This window comes from Neovison vison, chromosome X (assembly GCF_020171115.1).
Source record: "Neovison vison isolate M4711 chromosome X, ASM_NN_V1, whole genome shotgun sequence".
Taxonomy (NCBI): Eukaryota; Metazoa; Chordata; class Mammalia; order Carnivora; family Mustelidae; genus Neogale; species Neogale vison.
This window is the reverse complement of record NC_058105.1, coordinates 116,949,296-116,967,887: the sequence shown is the minus strand read 5'-3', so window position 1 is coordinate 116,967,887 and position 18,592 is coordinate 116,949,296. Positions and strand designations below refer to the sequence as shown.

The following is an 18,592-nucleotide window of genomic DNA, read 5'->3' as shown; positions in this document are numbered from 1 at the left end:
TTTTTCCAGGTTTCCTTCTGACATAGGTTTTTACGCAGAAGATTTTTTTGTTTGTTCATTTTTATTTCATAATTCTCAATTGCAATCCAGCTAGACTTGGAGGGGAACAAGGAAAATCTGGAACCCGTGGAGTCGCAGCGAGAGCACAGAGATTGTAGGATATTTGGAGCAGCTGGGGGTGAAGGGGTGTCCTCCTGAGCTACAGAAGGAACGGTCTGGTAGTTAAACGCAAGTCAAATTTAGGAGATTTGTGCACAGTCGGCCATGGTGAGCTTCTTGCTGGTCTTGCCATTCCCGGGCCCAGAGTGTTTCATGGTGTCCACAATGTTCCTGCCCTCGCGCACCTTGCCAAAGACCGCGTGCCCGCCCTCCCACCACTGCGGCTTTGGCAGTGCAGGTGAAAAACCGGGAACCGTTTGTGTTGGGTTCAGCATTTGCTGTGGACAAGATGCCAGAACCTGTGTGCCCCAGAAAGAAATTCTTACCAAATTTCTCCTCCTAGATGGACTGGCCACCAGTGTCATGATGACCTGTGACATCACCACCCTGGCACAGAAATTAGGGAATAATCCTGTGAAAGCAGGAACCTTTATAAGCAAATCCTTTCTCCCTAGTGCTCAGAGCACAGACGTTCTCTGCTGTCACTGGAACTTGGTCCGCCAACAGGTATAGGAGACACAGCCCGAGGGCTTGTGGTCCCCAGCGATCTGGAGGAACACGGACGGGTTGACCAATGGCTTGGTGGCGTGGGATGCTCCAGGGCGGCGTCTGCAAGCCCCAGGCAGAAGTTTTAAATGTCAGCTTACCCAGTTGGTCAGTCTTTTCTGTTGTAATTTGTGCTTTTTGCCTCTTGTCTAAAAACAAATATTCTTTCCAACCCTGGAAATACGAAGATACAGTCGTTGCTTATTGTTTGCGGGCTCTGTATTTGCAAATTCCCCTACTCACTGAAGTGTGTGACCCCAAATCCATATTTATGGTGGCCGGGTGCAAGTAGTGAAATTTGGAGTCAAATGTGTACCAGTTGAGGGCAAACAAGGCGACGCTCTGCCTTCTGGTTTGGTTCTCCTACTGTGAATGAGCGTCCTTCACCTGGGGTTAATTTAGGGCCCCATTTTTTGTTTTTTTTGTGCTTTGTGTTGGCGATTTCAGTATTTAAGATGATCCTCAAACATAGTGCTGAACGGTTTTCTAGTGTTGTTCCTAAGAGCAAGAAGGCCCTGGGGTGGGGTGGGGTGGTGTGTGTGTGTGTGGGGGGGGTTGAGATGGAGACGGGGGGGGGGGCAGGGAAATGGTTGGGAGAAAACAGGTGTATTGAATAAGCTTCTGGGGCTGGGGGTTGAATGCTGCTGACCCCAGTTAATGAATCAACTATACCTATGAAGTGAGGTGTCCTTGAACAGAAACACACATAGAGGAGGTCTGTCATGGGTCACTTGACAAAAATCTTGTGACCAGAGGCTCTCAGGGACCAAACCTTGTATTCCCTGGGAGCAGAGCTTCGGTATTCACAAAACTGTACATTTTAGGATTTCTGTGAAATCTCCTGTTGGATTTTGCTGGGAACTGCCTTAAATTTATAGATTAACCTGGAGAGAATTGACATTTTCACTGTATCGAGTCTCCCTATCCATAAACATGGTGTATTTTTCCCAATTAGTTTAGTCTTCTCTAATGTCTTAATAATTTTTCATTATCATTACAATCTGTTCAAAAAGATTTATTCTAAGATACCTGAGGGGTTTTCTCCTGTTTTACTTGGTTCAACTCTTCTGGCTCTCTTGTTCGTAGGGTTTAGTTCTTTTAGGATTTGTTTTCTTCCTTTCTACTCTTCATTTTATATGTATGCATTTGATAATCTCCGGCTGTGTCTGTGTTGAGCGTTCCTGGGGGTATAATTCTATATGCAGACTCTCGATCAGGTTGGATGGGTCCCGTGTGGGCTCTGTCTTTTTTATTGTGAATCCCTCCCTAGCAGGGCTTTTGGGTTTTTTCCCCCCTGGGTAAAATCCCATAGTATCTGGTTGTGGGCGCAACTCTCGAGAGAAGTTTTTTGTTTGCTTCTGCCTTGGGCCATGATCGTATCCCTGCTTGAGGAATAATTCTGTTACTTTTGAGTCTGGCATTTCTGAACTATGTGGGTAGAGTAAAAGCAACGCGAATTGTGGTCCTGTGGTTTTGAATTCTCAGAAAGCTTTTCTTTTTTTTCCCACCCAAAGCCCTGTGTCCTGTGGTCTCTCTTGTTTTTAAATCTTTTCATAAATCAAAGAGCCCTTTGAGGGTCTTGGCTTTATGCAAAGTACTCAGTTCCAATTTCCTACCTCCCAAAGCTTCATTTATTACCCCTGTGTGGGAATTAACACCAAACCCCTGGGTTCTGGAGACAAATACCCATTAGTGCAAGCATTCGCCCCTGTGCTGTCCCACTTCCCTCTTTGTTTCTGGCACCCGGGGATTTGCTTTTATTATTCGTGAGCTTAACTGCACACTTAAAATAATTATGTTACATTTTACCCAGTACTTCTAGGTGATTATGGTAAGAGGATTTTCAAGTTGTCTGAGTCCACCATATTGCTAAAAGCCAATAAATAGATTTTTTTTAATCTATTGCTCTTTGTTAATAATTTTGAGCCTTCATATTTTTACTTGGACAATGATTAATGTTCACAATACGCCACGATGCTGGAATTACACAATATTGTCACTTAGTGAGTCTCTGGTAAACTTCAGTAGAACTTCTCTCGCAATAATTTTCTTCTTTCTTTATTTTTTTTTTAAAGATTTATTTATTTGACAGAGATCACAAGCAGGCAGAGAGGCAGGCAGAGAGAGTGGGGGAAGCAGGCTCCCCGCTGAGCAGAGAGCCTGATGTGGGGCTCAGTCCCAGGACCCTGAGATCATGACACAAGCCGAAGGCAGAGGCTTTAACCCATTGAGCCACCCAGGTACCCCTGCCAGCCTGCTTTTAACAGGCATTGATTTTTGTTTCTAACTCAATACCCCTAAGGCAAGGCTGCAATAAATATTGAATGTATGTCCCTACAGGGGGAGCCTAATCGATCCCTACTAATGGGACGGACTGCCAGAAATTGAATCTGGTTAGTATATTAACTGTCTTTTAAAATTAAGAGCTGAGCTGTTGAGGAACCTGGGTGGTTCAGTGGGTTAAAGCCTCTGCCTTCGGCTCAGGTCATGATCCTAGGGTCCTGGGATCGAGCCCCACATCAGGCTCTCTGCTCAGCGTGGAGCCTGCTTCCCCCTCTCTCTTTGCCTGCCTCTCTGTGTACTTGTGATCTCTGTCTGTTAAATAAACAAATAAAATCTTAAAAAAAAAAAAGGCTGAGCTGTTGTATTGTCTTCCTAAAGCTCTGTGGCAACGCCATTTCTATGTGTAATGTATGAAAATTCCCTTCTCTCTCATCTCTACTAGCATTAGGGGTTACAGTTCTGTTTTGTGACTCTGATGGGTATAAAATGATCTCATAAGTTTTTTTTAATTAGCATATAATGTATAGTTTCAGAGGTACAGGTCTGTGATTCATCCATCTTACACAGTTCACAGCACTCACCACAGAGTTCTTTAATTGATATTCTCTGCTAGAGATTTTGAGCATCTTTTCATCTGTCTGGACATGCTGTTCTGTGGCTTCTATATTTGGGATTTTTTTTTTTTTGCTCATTTTTTTCTTTTGAGCACTTCATCTTATCAGATGGTAAGATATTTTCGTATAATACAGAAATTAACCCTTTGTCATTTGTGTTGGAAATTTTTGTCCACATCTCTTGCTGTTGACTTTGTCATGTTCCCTTCTCTTACAAAAGTTCTTATATTTTATGTAGTAAATATAACCTTATTTGCTTTTTTACTTTTGTAATATGTATTTATTTTTAATTTTTAAATTTTTTTAGTATAGGTGATACCATGTTACATTACTTTTGGTTGTACAATGTAGTGATTCAACAAAGTATAGCCATTGTCTGCCCTGATACGTCCTTATAACAATAGCATTGAGTGTGTACCTTACACTGGGTCTTTAATTCCCCAAACTTACATAACTGGAAGCCTGTGTTTCCCACTCCCCTTCACCCATTTTGCTCAACATGGTCCCACCTCCCCTCTGGCAACAATTAGCTTGTTCTCTGTTTGATTCTGTTTTTTGTTTATTCATTTGTCCTTTTGTTAGGATTCCACTTATAAGTGAAGTCATATGATATTTGTCTTAGTCTGACTTCTTTTTCTTAACAAAGTCCACCCATGTTGTCTCGAATGGCACAATCTTGTCCTCTTTGATGGCTACATAATATGCCATTGGAGGTATGTGTACACACACACACACACTCCCCACACCTTCCTTACCCATCTGTCAGTGGACACTTAGGTTGCTTCTGCATCATGCTGTGGTAAACACAGGGGGGCATGTGTCTTTTTGAAGTAGTGTTTTTGTTTTCTCTGGGTAAATACCCAGTAGTAGAATTCTGGGAACATAATGGTAGTTCCATTTTTAATTTTTCAAGGAAACCCCATACTGCACCAGTCTGCCTTCCCACCAACAGTGCATGAGAGTTCCTTTTTCTCCACATCCTCGCCAACACTTGGTCCTTGTGTTTTTGGGTCTAGCTATTCGGAAAGGTGTGTGGTGATCTCTCTTTGAGGCTTTGATGTATCTATTCCCTGACGATGAGTGATGTCGAGCATCTTTTCATGGGTCTGTTGGCCATTCGCATGTCTTCTTTAAAAAGTCTATTCAGGTCCTCTGCCCGTTTTAAATTGGATTTTTTTTTTTTTATATTGAGTTGTACAAGGTCCTTATATTTCTTGGGTGTTAACTCTGTATCAGAGATGTCATTTGCAAATATAGTCTCTTTTTGTTTTGTTGACGGTTTTTATTTTGATGTAGTCCCGGTAGTTTATTTTTGCTTTTGTTTTCCTTGCCTCGGGAGGCATGTCCAGAAAAATCTTACTGTGGCCAATGTCTGAGAAATTACTGCCTGTGTTCTCCTATAGTTTCAGGTCTTACATTCAGGTCTTTAATCCGTTTTGAGTCTATTTTTATGTATGGTGTTAAAAAGTGGTCCGGTTTGGGAGCACCTGGGTGGCTCAGTCGGTTAAGCATCTGCATTTGACCCAGGTCATGATCCCAGGGTTCTGGGGTCGATCCCTGTATCAGGCTTCCTGCTCAGCATGGGGAGTCTGCTGCTGCTTCTCCCTCAGACTCTCTTCTCCCCTGCTCCCATTTTCACTCTTGCACTCTGTCTCAAATGAATAAATAAAAAATCTTTAAGAAAAAAAAAAGCAGTCCAGATTGATTCTTCTACATGTAGCTGTCCAGTTTTCCCAACACCATTTGTTGAAGAGATGATCTTTCCCCCATTGTATATTCCTGTCTCCTTTGTCATAGATTAGACAAAAGAGTGAACATATAATTGTGAGTTTATTTCTGGGCTCTCTATTCTATTCCATCGATCTCCATGTCTTGTTTTGTGCTGGTATCATGTCTTTTTGCTTACTAAGCTTTGTAGTATATCTTGAAACCTGGAATTGTGATACCTCCAGCTTTCTTCTTTCTCAAGATTGCTTTGGTTACTTAGGGTCTTCCACTTCCATGCAAATTTTAGTATTATTTGTTCTAGTTTTGTGAAAAATACTGTTGGCATTTTGATCGAGATTGCATTGACCCTGTAGATGTGGTGATATGGATATTTTAACAATATTAATTCTTCCAATCCACAAGCATGGAATATCTTTCCATTTGTTTCATCTTGAATTTAATTCATTAGTGTTTTATAGTTTTTGGAGTACAGGTCTTTCACCTCTTTGGTTATATTTATTCCTAGGCAGCTGTAAATTTCTCAATTTCTTTCTGCTACTTCATTATTGATGTATAGAAATGCTACCAATGTGGGGGTATTAATTTGTATCCTGCAACTTTACTGAATTAATTTATTATAGTAGTTTTTTGTTGATACATAGGATTGACTATGTATAGTATCATGTCATCTGCAAATAATGACATTTTAACTTCTTCTTACCATTATGGATTCCTTTTTTTTTTTCTTATCTGACTGCTGTGGCTAGGACTTCTAGTACTATGTTGGATAAAAATGGTGAAAGTAGACATCCTTGTCTCATTACTGATCTTTGAGGAAAAACTACCAGTGTTTTACAGTTGAGTATGCTGTTAACTGTGGGTTTTTCAAATATGGCCTTTATTAATGTTGAGGTATATACCCTCTAACAATACTTTGTTGAGAGGTTTTTTAAATCATGAATGAACATTGAATTTTGTCAAATGCTTTTCCTGCATCTATTGAGATGATCATATGATTTTTATCCTTCACTTTGTTGCTATAGTGTATCACATTGATTTGCAAATACTGAACCATCCTTGCATCTGGAATAAATTACAGTTGTGGTGAATTATCTTTTTAATGTATTATTTTATGTGGTTTGCTGATATTCTGTTGAGGATTTTTGCATCTGTGTTCATCAGAGATATTGGCCCGTAGTTTTCTTTTCCTCTCCCCTCTCCTCCCCTCCTCCTGTCTGTCTGTCTGTCTGTCTTGTGGTCTTTGTCTGGTTTTGGTATCAGGGTATGCTGTCCTTGTAAAATGTATTTGGAAGCTTTCCTTCCTCTTCTATTTTTTTTTTCTTTTTTGTGATATAATAGCTTTATATTAGTTTCATGTGTACAATATAATAATTCAACAATTCTATACATTACTCAGTGCTCATCAAAATAAATGTACTTTTTTTTTTTTTTTAGATTTTTATTTATTTATTTATTTGACAGAGAGAGGTCACAAGTAGGCAGAGAGGCAGGCAGAGAGAGAGGAGGAAGCAGGCTCCCCGCTGAGCAGAGAGCCCAATGCGGGACTCGATCCCAGGACCCTGAGATCATGACCTGAGCCGAAGACAGCGGCTCAACCCACTGAGCCACCCAGGCGCCCCAAAATAAATGTACTCTTAATCCCCTTCACCTATTTCATCGTTTTCCCCACCCATCTTCTCTATGATAAACTCCTCTTCTATTTTTTGCCATAATTTGAGGAGAATAAGTATTAACTCTTCTTTAAATGTTTGGTCAAGTTCACTTGTAAATCCATCTGGTCCTGGATTTTTAATTTTTGGTAGTTTTTTGATTACTGACTCATTTTTGTTACTTATAATCTGTTTAGATTTTCTGTTTCCTCCTGGTGCAGTTTTAGAAGATTGTATGTGTCTAGGAATTTATCCATGTCTTTTAGATTCATTCATTCATTCATTAGTTTTCATATTATTCTAATTCTTAGTATTTTTGTAGTGTCAGTTGTTTCTTTTCTCTTAGTTCAGATTTTATTTATTTGGGTCCTTGCTTTCTTGATGAATGTGAGTAAGGCTTTATCAATTTTGTTTATCTTTTCAAAAAACCAGTTTTTGCCTTCATTGATTTTTTTTCTATTTTTTAAAATCTGTCATTTATTTCCACTCTGATCAATATAATTTCCTTTCTTCTACTCACCTTGGGCTTTGTTATTCTTTTTCCAGTTCCTTTAGGAATAAGATTAGATTATTTACAGGGTTTTTTTTTAAATTATTATTATTATTTCTTTAAGAGAGAACAGACAGTGGGGAGGGACAGGGCAGAGAGAGGGAGAGAGAGAATCTTAAGCAGGCTCAATACCCAGTGCAGAGCCCCATGCAGGGTTCAGTCTCACTCTGAGATCATCCCTGGTGGTCTAGTGGTTAGGATTCGGCGCTCTCTCACTCTGAGATCATGGCCTGAGCCAAAATCAAGAACCAGACACTTAACTGACTGAGCCATCTAGGTGCCCCTGTAATGCCCTTTTTGTCTCTTGTTACAGTGTTTGTTTTAAGGTCTATTTTGTCTGATATAAAGCTATACCCCAGCTTTTATTTTCACTTGCATTTGCATGGTAACTGTTTTTCCCTGACTTCTTTTTCATTCCATATGTGTCTTTAGGACTGAGGTGAGTTTCTTACAGGCAGCATATAGATAGGTTTTGTTTGGGTTTGGTTTGGTTTTTATAATCCATTCCAGCACCCCATGTCTTTTGATTGGAACATTTAGGCCACATACATTTAAAGTAATTACTTGTAGGTATGTACTTATTGCCTTTTGTTATTTGTTTTCTGGTTGCTTTTGTATTTCTTCTTTTGCTCTCTTTTTGTGATTGATGAGTTTCTATAGTGTTTGACTTTCTTTCTGGTTGTGTGTGTGTGTGTGTGTGTGTGCGCGCGCGCGCGTGCGTGGGTGTGTGGTTCCAATATAATGTCCTAGGTAAATGATCTATATTAATTTACTGTCATTTAATTTCAAATACATTCTAATAAAAAGAAAGGAAAAAAACTTTTCCCCTTTTCTTGTTTACTTCCTACTCTGTGTTTTGTGTATATGTTGTCGTATTTTACATCTTTTAATTCATAATATTATTATGTCTAATTACACACATTTCTTTTTCACGTAACGTCCCTTTGACATTTTTTGTAAGGCTGGTTTAGTAATGATTAACTCCTTTATCTTTTGTTTTTCTGGGGGAATTCTATCTCTTCAAATCTGCATGATAACTTTGCCAGGTAAAGTATTCTTAGTTGCAGGTGTTTTTCTTTTTAGCACTTTGAATATATCATGCCACTTTCTTCTGGCTTGCCAAGTTTCTGCTGATAAATCAGCTGATAGATTTATGGGGTTTTCACCTAAAGGTAACTTTTTCTCTCTTGCTGCTTTCAAAATTCTCTATCTTTAAACTTTGACATTTTATGTGTAGTGATGTGGGCCTTGTGTTTTTCTTGTTTGGAACTCTGGTGCTTCTTGGACTTGGGTGTCTATTTCCTTTTCAGGTTAGAGAAATTTCTGGCTATTATTTCTTCAAATAAGTTTCCTACCTCTTTGTCCCTCTTCTTCTTCTGGGACCCCTATAATGCAAATGTTTTGCTTATGTCCAAGAAATCCCTTAAACTATCCTTATTTTTAAATTTTTTTTTTCTCTTTTTGCTGCTCAGCTTGGGTGCTTTCCATTACCCTATCTTCCAGGTCACTGATATGTTCTTCTGCATCTGCTAATGTACTCTTGATTCTCTCTAGTGTTTTTTAATTTTATTTCAGTTATTGTATTCTTCAAGTCTCTCTTTTTTTTTTTTTAAAGATTTTATTTATTTATTTGACAGAGAGAGACCACAAGTAGGCAGAGAGGCAGGCAGAGAGAGAGAGAGGAAGAAGCAGGCTCCCTGCCGAGCAGAGAGCCCGATGTGGGACTCGATCCCAGGACCCTGAGATCATGACCTGAGCCGAAGGCAGCGGCTTAACCCACTGAGCCACTCAGGCGCCCCTCAACTCTCTTTTTTAAATGTATCTTCTATGTCTTTATTGGAGGTCTCACTGAATTCTTCCACTCATCTCTCTGGCCCAGTGACTATTTTTATGTTCATTTAAATTCTTTATCAGACATGTTGCTTATCTCTGTTTTGTTCGTTGTTTTTCTGTGGTTTTTTTCTTTTTTTTTTTTTTAAGATTTTATTTATTTATTTGACAGAGAGAGGGTGAGAGAGAACAAGCAGGAGGAGTGACAGGCAGAGGGAGAGGGAGAAGCAGGCTCCCCAATGAGCAGGGAGCCTGATGTGGGTCTTGGTCCCAGGACCCCAGGATCATGACCTGAACCAAAGGCAGATGCTTAACTTACTGAGCCACCCAGGTGCCCCTCTTGTTCTTTTTTTTTTTTTTTTTTTTAAGATTTTTTGTTTATTTATTTGACGGAGAGAGAGATCACAAGTAGGCAGAGAGAGAGAGGAGGAAGCAGGCTCCCTGCCGAGCAGAGAGCCCGATGTGGGACTCGATCCCAGGACCCCGAGATCATGACCTGAGCCGAAGGCAGTGGCTTAACCCACTGAGCCACCCAGGCGCCCTTGTTCTTTATTTTGGAGCATATTTCTCTGTTTCCTTATTTTGCTTGACTTCCTCTGTTTCTGTGGATTAGGCGGAATGGCTACTTCTAAAGTTGATGCAATGGTCTTGTGTTTGGTCATTCCCTGTATGGACTGTGTGTGCTTGCTGAATTTTGCCGGCTGATTGGAACTGTGGCTGCCGTGGAATAGGGGTCCTGGGGCTTTCTGTGGAGCAGGTGCCCTGTCAGGACAGCTGCCACTGAAGCAGATCATGCCAGGGTGTCCCGGGGATCTGCGTGCTGAGGTGGGCCCAGCAGGATACTTGCAGCTGAAGTGGGTGCTAGCCAGAGGCTTCCATGGTCCTCTGCACAGGCGGTACCTTGGCGAGGTGGGGAGAGCTGATGTGGTGTGGGGGCTGGGAGGTCCCTGAGCTCTCTGTGCAGAGGGTGCCCTAGTAGGGTAGCTGAAACGAAAGTGCATGCAGGCTGGGGGGCCTGGGGCTCTCCAAATAGAGGGGTACCTTGGCTAGATAGCCGAAGCAGAAGTGAATATAAACCATGGTGTTCCTGGACTCTGTGCAGAGGTTGCTCTGAATGAAGGGGTGGCTGGAATTGAGGTAAGGTACAGGCCAGAAGGTCCCGGGGTGCTTTGCATAGAGGGCACCCTGGCAGGACAGCTGAAGCTAAAATGGGCATGGACTGATGTGGTCCCTGGGCTCTCCTTGCAAACTGCCCCAGCAGGACAGCTGAAGATCAACTGCGTGCGAACCAGGCTCTCCCAAGCTGCTTTGGTAGGAGATGCCCTTGCTAGGCAGCTGGAGACAAGGCCAGTGCAGGCGGGAGGGTTCCAGGGCATTCTACACAGGGTGTGCCCTGGTGAGGTGGCTGAAACTGATGCAGGCACAGGCCAGGGGTTTCCAGGGCACTCCCTGCAGGGGGCATCCTGGCAGGGCAGCCGGATCCGAAGCAGATGTCAGTTGAGATGTTCTGGAGCAGTTGACACCCTAGCAAGCCATCTAAAGCCAAAGGGGCGTGGGCCTAGCGTATTCTGGGGTGCTTTGCAGCTGTGTCACCTCAGTGTGTAGGCCGGGCCTGTAGTGAGTTCTCCCCAGCCGTATCATAGTGTGTACTGCCCTGTGGCCACCTTGGTGGGAGACCTGCAGCTGGTGTGGGCCAGAGGCCCAGGTTTGCTGAGCAGGCAGGCTGGTTAGGGCGCCTAGACTGTGCACTGGTCTGTGCTTTCAAGGTAGAAGAGGAGTACAAACTGTGTCTGCCAGCCCCTCCCACCTGGAATGTTCCAGCAGAGCTCCCCTGCGGTTGAGTGAGGTTCTAGAGCTGACTCTTTCATATGCTCATTGTTCTTTTAAACTGTGGCTTTTTAGAAAAAAAATAATAATATAAAAAAGAGAGAAAAGGATGAAAACCAGAGAAAAACCAAAACAAGGCAGAAAGACCCCATGGCTTATTTTCTATAGCCCAGGGCAGTTGGGGCTGGTGTGGGCTTACAGCCCCTGCATATTTGTGTTTGCAACTTCTGGACTTGAAGAACGTCTTCTCTTTCCCTCTAGTTGATGTACTTACTTACTCTCTTGGATTTTCTTTCTTTCTTTCTTTTCTTTTTTTCAAAGATTGTTTTATTTTAGAGCAAGCGGGGAGGGGCACAGGGAAAGGGAGAGAGAGCATCTCAGACTCCCCGCTGAGCACAGAACCTGACATGGGGCTCTATCCCAGGACCCTGAGGTCATGACTGCAGACAAAATCAAGAGTCAGATGCTTAACCAACTGAGCCACCCTGGTGCCCCTCCTCTCTTGGATTTTCTTGCAAGATTTTAATTTTTCCATTAAGCCTTTATGACTAGGAGTTGATTTTATATACTCTACTATATGGTTTATTTGTACATTCCTCCATATGGATACTGTGTCACTCTGGTCTCCTTTATTGAACAGTCCGTACTTTGACACGAAATTGAACCAACACACTGGTCATAAACAAATTTCTCAAATATACCAATATTCTAGATTTTCTAGATAGGGTCATTAATTTTTGCTTCTTTTCATACTGATGTCAATTTGATTTTTGTGACTTTATAGAATCCCCTGACACATAAGGCTCCTCCACTGTCCTTTTCATCCTTTTCTTAGCTATTTTCAGACATTTATTTCTCTGTGAACTTTAAGATAACCTTATACAATTCCAAGAAAAGTCCTGTTAAGGTTCTAATTGAAATTGAATGAAATTTATATATTACATTTGGAAAATTTAACATCTTTAATTATAGTAAGTATTCCTATCTAAAAACTATTATAACCTTCCATTTGTTCATAAATTGTTTTCTGTCTTTTAATAGCATATTATAGGTTTTCTTTGGGTCTTCTGTCTCTAATATTAAATTTATTCCTGAATATTTTATAGTTTTTTGCCACAATTATAAAAGAAAAACTTATCCCCATTTTCATTTCTAGCTACTTACTGTTAGAGTAAAAAAAAAAGTTGTAATATGTCTACATATATACCTCCTTATCAAATATTGTTAGTAAGAATAAAAGGTTTTTTTTTTTTTTTTAAACATGGTCTCTTGGGTTTTCGAGGTAGACTATTGTAGCACCAATAAACAGCTAATTTAACTTTTCTTTTAGGGTTACTAGACATAGCAAAAAAATATGCAGAATTCCCAGTTAAATATGAATTTCAGAAAATAATTTTTTTAGACTGAGTATGTCCCATGCAATACTTGGGACATACTTATCCCCCCAAATTATTCATGGTTCATTAGAAACTCTGCATTTTATCTGGCAACTCCACCTCTTTCCCGGTGATCGCACGCGCTATTTTATTTTCTTCACATGTTATGTTTGCTGAAGCTTCAAAGACTGGTTCTCACTCCAGGCTGTGTATGAACATCAGTCAGGAAGCTTCTTAAAAAATTCTAGTTCAGGCCCCTAGGCTCAGAGATTGAATCCATATATATTGTGAAAAGCTTCCCAGAGGATTCTGATAGGCATCTGGGGTTGAGAACTTCGGCCCCCAAACAGTATTAAATGATCATCTTGTTCAAGTGCATTCCTGTCTCTTCCCTGATTTTAATTAAACATTTTTAGTGTTTTGACATTTAAAATACTTGTTGTTAGTTGTTAATAAATGTTCTTAGTTTTGTTTACATAGCGTAAGGGCCTATTCAGTCGGGGGGGGGGCACCCCGGTTGGGCTGCCATTTTGCTGTACAGCTTAAATTGATCTTGCTCCTGCCCCCAGGGGAGCTTACTGAAAAACAAGTCCGGGAAACCAGTCCCAGGTAACAAAGTCCAAGTCCAAGGGTGGGTCAGGCCAGGTGGAGGTATTCAATCAGTGGGGGCGCATACTGTCTCCTAGCTACCAAGGAGTATGGGCCCTGCCCTTTGGGAGCCTTTTGGTGCCAATCCTAACCAAGGTGTGCTAGGCTGGTTCAAAAGTCTACTAGGGGAAATTGTAATTCAGTTGGTCACCTAGCATCACTGTGGAGTTTCCTGTGTGTGGCCAGGCCCAACCACATGGGCTTTGCTCTATAAAAGTTAGTCTGGAAAGCAGGGAGGGGTCCTCCTCTCTGGAGGGGCAGCCCCGGCCAGTCTGTTTGACGGTTGGTCTGATTCCTGATGCTTGGCACGAAATAAAGCTTTGCTTGATCTTAGCTTTGTATCAGTCTCGCTCCTTTAATCACGGACCCATTATTGGGGTACCCAATTTTGGAAGACCCAACAATAGTTTCCCTCTATTCCTATTTTACTGGCAGTTTTTATTAGGAATGGTTGCTTTTAGCGTCTCTTGGCATTAATTAGGCTGCCTGTATGGTTTTCTGTGTTGGTTTATTGATAGAATCATATTGCTAATTTTCTTCATATTGAAACACTTTCTACATCTTTTAGTTCATGCCAGAGTCTATTTGCTAATGTGATTTAGAATTTCCATCTGTATTTGTGAATGATGTTGAGGTTGAGGACACCTTCCTGTTGTTAGGATGAGCTTTGTCTGATCTCGGTATTGAAGTTATGCTTCAATATATATATAATATGCTTCGTCAAGCAAACTGGGGCAACATGGATCCATTTTCCCGACTGCCCAGAAGCGTGAAGTCTGTGAATCAGCAGCATCCTCTTCACCAGAGAACTGGTCAAAAAAGCAGACTCTTGGGGCACCTGGGTGGCTCAGTGGGTTAACCCTCTGCCTTCAGCTCAGGTCATGATCCCAGGGTCCTGGGATCGAGCCCTGCATTAGTCTCTCTGGTCGACAGGGAGCCTGCTCCCCCCCCCCCCCCCCCCGCGCTTCCCTCTCTGCCTACTTGTGATCTCTGTCAAATAAATAAAATCTTAAAAAAAAAAAAAAAAAAGGCAGACTCTCAAGCCTCCTCCAGATCTCCTAAATCTCACTCTACATGTTGACAAGAGCCCTTATTTGTGTCCACATTCAGTTTGAGAAACGCAGACACAAAGAACCCCGTACTCACTTGTGCACTGAAGGTTGGATAAAAGCCAGAGGTGGGCCTGTGCGGGCTTTGTGCCTTTTTCACAGTAGCCTGCCACTCTCCTTTCCAATCTGGAATTGGTCTCGTTGAAGTTGTTGGTCTGTTTTGGTGGCCATAGTTACAAGGAAATTTGAACAACTTAAAGGAAATGATTTCCTTTAAGTTGTTCAAATTTCCTTGTAACTGTACATGATTGTTCTAATTTCTAAGAAATCTGTGGGTAGATCACCTTTCCTAGTCCTCCTCTTGTGAACTTGGGCTTGTTTTCTTTTTCCCTTGATCTATCTCCAGGGGCTTGCAAGATTCTATTATTTGTCTTTTCTAAGTACCAGCTTTTATGTTTGTTTTTCCCTTGAGCTATTCAGGGTGGGGGAGGGATATTCGTTGTCTATTTCATTTCTTTCAGCTTTTATCTGTAAACATTCTCTCTTCTATGTTCCGGTTATTATTTTGCTGTTCTTTTTCAAATGGCTTAAGTTTGGTATAGGTCCAATACTGTTAAAAATAATGAAGACATTTAAACTGTTAATTTTCTTGTAAGACCTGCTTTCACTGTGTCTGTAAATTTTAAGCAGTAAAACTTTTCTCCTTTTCATTAGGTTATTGGCAGCAACTTCCTTTTGAATTTCCTCTTTAAGGGGTTTCTAGGAGGGTCTCTGTTTACACACTGAAAACATTCGATTTTTTTTTTTGAAGATTTTACTTATTTATTTGATAGGCAGAGATTACAAATAGGCAGAGAGGCAGGTAGAGAGAGAGAGAGAGAGAGAGAGGAAGGAGGAAGCAGGCTCACCGCCAAACAGATCCGGATGCGGGGCTCGATCCCAGGATCCTGAGATCATGACCTGAGCCGAAGGCAGAGGCTTAACCCACTGAGCCACCCAGGTGCCCCGGCTTTATTAAATGATTCATGAATCGGGCAGCATCCCGTCTAGCAAGTAGAGGGGAACTCAGAGGAGTGGTACATCGTGGAAGGATTTTATAGGAGGCGGGTATAAGAAAGTCATAAGTGAAAGCAAAGGATTTTTCCAGGCCAGGTACTCTCCCTTAAGGGGAAGAGCAGAGGGATCTTAACTCTCCTTTTACTTTAGGGGTTGGAGAGGGCCCACAGGGCAGATTCATTGGCTCCCATCAAACAGTTCTTGACTGACCAGTTAAGTAAGACTACAGTGCTTGGGGAGGTTGAAACTGCAATTAGATTACATCTCAAGCCTTGACTTGTGTGCTTGGCCCCAGTGGTACTACTTTGGGCCTGTGGTTTTCTTTTTAACAGATTTAATAAAAAAAATTTTTCGTGGTCATATACCTGATCTGTTTCTGTAAATATTGCATGGACATGCAAAGTGTATATTTTCTATCTGAAGCCAGGCTTTCTATGTATTTGTTACCCCAAATTATTAGTTGTATCAGTCACTTCATCTGTGCTCCTACTGAGCTTTTGCTTATTAGATCTATCCAATTCTCTGGGGCACCTGGGTGGCTCAGTCAGTTAAGCATCCGACTCTTGATTTCGGCTCAGGACATGACCTTGGGGTCATGAGATTGAGCCCCGCATTCAGCTCCACCCCAGGCATGGAGTCTGGTTCGGATTCTCTCTCTCTCTCTCTCCCTCTCCTTCTGCCTCCACCCCAGCTCTCCTGCTCTCTCTCTAAAGATAAGATAAAAATGAAATAAGATCTTTCTAATCCTGGGGCGCCTGGGTGGCTCAGTAGGTTAAAGCCTCTGCCTTCAGCCCAGGTCATGATCCCAGGGTCCTGGGATCGAGCTCCGCATCAGGATCTCTGCTCAGCGGGGAGCCTGCTTCCCCCCCTCTCTCTGCCTGCCTCTCTGCCTACTTGTGATCTCGCTCTGTCAAATAAATAAAATTTTTTTTTTAAAAAAAATCTATCTAATCCTGAAAGAGGTGAATTAAAACATCCTTCCATCACTGCATTTTTATTCTATTCTATTTGCATTTCTAAAGGGTTTTCCCCTTATAACCTTAGCATCTAGGTTATTGAATGCACGTAAGTTCATGAATGTTGCATGCACCGATTGTATTTTTTACCCTATACAGCGTCCTTTTTTATCCTAGTTGGTGTCTTGAGCATTGATTTTTCTCTTCACCTGTTTTACCCGGTTTCTTCTTGTTAACATTTTCCTTTTATCTTTTTGGTATTTTATTTTCAGTCTTCCTTTGGCACTTACTTTGTGTTCTCCTTCCAAGAAGAATAAACCTAGATTTTTATTTTCAACTCTGACAGTCTTTGTTTTTTACTGGGTAAATTCACTTTAGCTAATTTTGGTGAATTAACTAACATGCTTGATTTTACTTTACTCAGCTTGCTCTGTTTATTAAGCTGCTGTTTGGGGGCTTCCCTCCCCTCTATTTTTTCTAGTTCGAGCTGCCATTCATTCCATTTCCCTGGCACTAATAGAGACTATAGTAGTTTTAATGAAACTTCTAGATGTGTAGTTTTGTGCATGTATGTGTGTGTTTTGTAAGTTTTTATATGAAAGTTGTAAGTGGGGGCGCCTGGGTGGCTCAGTGGGTTAAGCCTCTGCCTTCAGGTTCAGGTCATGATCTCAGGGTCCTGGGATCAAGCCCCACATTGGGCTCTCTGCTCAGCGGGGAGCCTGCTTCCTCCTCTCTCTCTGCCTGCCTCTCTGCCTACTTGTGATCTCTGTCAAATAAATAAATAAAATCTTAAAAAAAAAAAAAAAAAAAGAAAGTTGTAAGTGACAAAGAGGCAGAGATAAATTCATGGGATTGAAAGTCAAACCAATGGCCTTGTGACTCCAATCCAGGGACCTTTCCACAATACCAGGGATTCATAGCAAAGCCAAGCGTTTCTAACTACACAAACCCTCATGCTCAGATCAGCTTAGGGTCCGAGTCTGTCATTTTCTCCTGGGGCATATCGGTGATGGTCTTGGTGAGCCCAAACTGAGCATGTCAGGTAGGAAGGGTAGGTCCTCAGTGTCCCGTGGCTTCGTGGGCCTGGTGTGGCCAGAACCACAGACCTGTTAGCTACGTTGTTCAGGAGGCCATGTGGGAGGGTCCTGGATTTCTGGCCCTTTCAGGAATGTGTCTTTAGTAGTGGAGAGTTTAACCTTTGAACTCTGAGCACCTTTGAGCAGGCGAAGATGTTTGGGCTGTGTCCAAAAGTTGAGGAAGGTGACATTCCAAAAGCCCCTATGGCTTTTGGGGCTGTCATCAAAGGACAAGGGCCCCCAGTCTTCAGAGTGGGCAGACCTGCCTGGAGCACAGGCCGGAGGCCCCATTCCCAGCACCAGTATTAGGTCCCTTCCTGTCCTGCACTGCTGCCTCCTTGGGTCTTTGCCCAATCGTTATCCTAAGGGGGACTGCTGTGGTGGCAGCAGAGCCCATGGCTCCCCTCCTGGGGTCTCTGGGCCTCCTGAGAGGGCAGTCATCGTAACACGAGTCCACGAGATGTCACTTTATAAAGCTCTCCAGGGGCTCTTCATGGAGCTTCAGTAAGATATCTCGGGCCAAGAGAAATGTCACATTTCTCGGCTTTTGGCAGGAATCCCAGCTCCTCAGTTAGGGAACACCATTTATCCTCGCTGAACAGAAACTTCATTTGGCCATTATGTTGGTCTCCAATTAATAAATTACAGGAGAACAAATTAATTTACTTATCACTTGCAGCCTGCTAGATAAAAATCCTTCAAAGCCTGGGGAACATGGCGTGGTCATGAAAACACCCCTGTGGGAAGAGAGCTGGGGATTTCGGAGGCCACGTCCATGCTGGGTCTGAGCAGATTGAACAGCTCCGCGAGGATCCGCTGGAGAGGCGGAGCGGCCCGCTGCCCCGACCTCCTGGGACCCGCGTGAGGGTCTGCATGAGATGACGGTGTTGGCCCTCGCCAGGGTCTGAACGCGTGCGATGACGGTGGTGGTGTCGTGCTTGCGGGGACCCCGCGGACCGAGCCTTGGTGTGGCTCCCAGCGGCAGCCGGTCCCTCCTCACCGCCCCGCGCTGCCCGTCTTCCACTGGGGAGAACCCGCTCCCGTCTCTGAAAAATGGGAGCGCAGCAGGGTGCCGCACGACGGCACGGGACAGAGTTCGGGAAGGGGCGTCAGAGGACAGCTCTGCTCCGTCTCTGTTGCTCATGGGAAGGAGCTGGGGCTTGGGTGTCCTCACCTGTGACAAAAGGGGGCTGGGACAGAAGACAAGGAAGTACTTGGCAGTCCCCGTAGCCTGTGAATCCTGGC

General features: G+C 42.7%; 1 pseudogene; it reads right to left on the bottom strand.

Annotated features, from left to right (window-relative positions):
• Positions 1-239: 239 nt before the first annotated feature.
• On the bottom strand, positions 240-17,744 carry LOC122896707 (annotated as a pseudogene).
• Between the last annotated feature and the right edge of the window lie 848 nt (positions 17,745-18,592).